The sequence below is a fragment of the Morone saxatilis genome, unplaced genomic scaffold, assembly GCF_004916995.1.
Source record: "Morone saxatilis isolate NCDOM2014 unplaced genomic scaffold, NCSU_SB_2.0 Contig18, whole genome shotgun sequence".
NCBI lineage: Eukaryota > Metazoa > Chordata > Actinopteri > Moronidae > Morone > Morone saxatilis.
Window position 1 is genome coordinate 15,565,187 of NW_023339740.1, and position 2,673 is coordinate 15,567,859.

Here is a 2,673-nt window from a genome sequence, read left to right on the forward strand (position 1 = left end):
CTATCTATCTATCTATCTATTCATTAAAAGAAAAAATACATTCTTGAGGCTGCTTAGAGAGTGACCTTGACATACAGCATGCGTCCATGCGTCCAAAAACATGGGCGATGACACATTTTATTTTATCATTCAAAAACCAACCAAGTATGATTCCAAATAGTCTGAATGACTGCCAAACCACAACATCAAAAACAGTGTTTAAAAGTCAGTCAATAGACAATTAGTGACAATAACTACTAGTGCTGTAGATACACTAATGCCTCTCTATAGAGTGTTAGAAATTATAATAACGCAGGATCACAATTGCAATTCACAGATATATTTAAAATGTTTGAAATATACTAAAAACACATGTACTTACAATGGTAAACATAGATGCTACTGTTACTGTACATGTATATCCATGCTCTTTGTGACCAGCTTCTAGACTGGAATGTTACTCAACACTCACCTTGGTTTGTTATCCCGAGTCCAGTTGTTTCTGCTTGACAAATGGAGAAACTGACAGACGGAGAGATCAAAGGCCATAAAAACACAATAAGCCTCTTGAGCATGTGGCATTTGGTATGAGCATCAACACAAGCCTGATGCTATATTTGAGTTTTGCCCTAATAAGACAGAATATTTCCGAGCAGGTATCGTGTAACATTGAAGACAGAGGCTCATTATATCTTGTTGGTAACCACTTTAGAATTTCTTCTACTCTTTCCAGTCTTAACAGAATCTAATGGCTGTCTTGCTGTCTTGTCTAACCACATTGTTAAATTTTGCGGCTGTGTGCCATGCTCTTGGCAGAATATTTTGGCTAGATACACTTGCCATCTATGAAAACATCTTCTGTCCCATCACACACTGTAGACTTTTAATAAACAAAATGGCTTAGAACTACATGACACACCAAACTCTGATGTACACAAAAACTCACGTTGAGGTGATGCACAACCTATAGGAAGTAGAGCAGGAATCCATCACTCAGTTGTTCTACATTTAGGGACTGTCTCAGTCTCCCCTGTGTATCCTTTAAGAACAACAATAAAAGCAGCTGTTGGCACTGTTGTGAGAAATAATCCTTTGGCAATCCTTCCTTTTCTTCAAAGCTCATTGGCACTCATTTAATTTTTCTAGTAACTTCTGACTTGTATGAACTCTGAAACAGTATACCACTGACTTTTCGAAAGATTCTCGAAAGCATCTCAAGGGGCTTCTGGTGTGCCAGAGAGCATAAAAAAGATGCATTAGTCACACCTTTGGACTGCCTGTAACTACTGACTTAACCATGAACAAGAACGGAGCCAACTTCACATCTGTGCCTTATTTGCATACACAGTAGTATCCACAAGCAGAACCAACTTCACATTTGTATGCTACATTAGCATGTAATAAACTCTTACTATGTTAAAACACACAGTATACAGTATATATATACAGGATATACAGTATCTCAAAATATTCCTCCCATTTTCACAATTTATGACAACAATTATTACAAAAAGCAATATTAAAGGCAAAACAACAGCCTAACTGATTTCTAAAAATCACAGAAATGTTATTATTTCTTAAAAACCAAAATCCAAAACCTCAATTCCCAACAAATATAAACCTGATATTAATATGGCATGGAAGACATCCCATAAACTTTGTAATGTGACAGCTAGTATTGTCAGGCGACATGACCAAATACAGCAATACACAGGCGATAGGCCCCCATCACTCTATATAAAAGGCAAAGCAAACGTCCACCAGGGACAGGCACCGAGCAAAGGTAAGTTTCTTAGTGGCTCAGATGTGAGTAATTAAACTTTTCCAATTCAAGATATTATACTTATAATAAAAGTCAATATTGTTATTATAAAATATAGAAGATAAACATAAGACTACAAACAGATTTAAAGTCTTATCAGTATACTTATATTTTATTTTCCTCACCTTATCTTAAAATTAATTATGATAGAATTAACTCTCAGAGGTAGCCTTTGTGAACATTACATCTTTGTTTGCTTTTTTCAGAAGTCTGCATTGAAGTCTACCAGAAAACCCCCTGCTCACCTGGTGTTATCCAAGGTAAATTGGGCTTTGTCTTGGACAATACCTACTAATTACCAGTGCATACGCCATATACTCTACATATAAGGGTTGTCCCCTGTGAACATCACAGTCATGTTAGTACTTTGTACTATAGTCATTAGTATTCATTTCATTTCTAGAAGTCATTACTTGGACATCCATCTATCTGCTTTCCTGGGATTTAAATTGAATGACTATTGTCTTGTTTCCTTTTGTGCAGTAAAAGGTCATCATGCCGGACCCCGAAATGGAGTGTTTTGGCGCGGCGGCCATTTACCTCCGCAAGCCAGAAAAAGAGCGACTTGAAGCTCAAAACACTCCCTTTGATGCTAAAACGGCATACTTTGTGTCTGAACCCAACGAGATGTACCTCAAGGGGAAACTTGTTAAGAAAGAGGGTGGCAAAGCCACAGTGGAGACACTCTGTGGAAAGGTGAGAATGAAGGAACTAGAATTAAATGTTTTACAGTGCTTAACATTTTTAATGTAGAATCTGGACTGTGGTGACATATATTAACTATTTGACATGCTGATTTAAATCATTACTTAAATGGAGTGAAGCCTGCAAGCTAGTTCAGGCAGTCAACTTGAGCTGCACTGCTATACACA

General features: G+C 37.1%; 1 protein-coding gene and 1 long non-coding RNA gene across 2 annotated transcripts in view; both read left to right on the top strand.

Moving 5' to 3' along the window:
* LOC118328127 (myosin heavy chain, fast skeletal muscle-like) overlaps window positions 1-2,673 on the top strand; it is a 44,384-nt gene that overhangs the window by 36,631 nt on the left and 5,080 nt on the right. The gene's annotated exons all lie outside the window — the stretch shown is intronic.
* Window positions 1,702-2,520, top strand: LOC118328859. The gene is made up of 3 exons (XR_004796750.1): window positions 1,702-1,762; window positions 2,008-2,061; window positions 2,285-2,520. It is a non-coding gene; the product is annotated as an uncharacterized LOC118328859 (long non-coding RNA).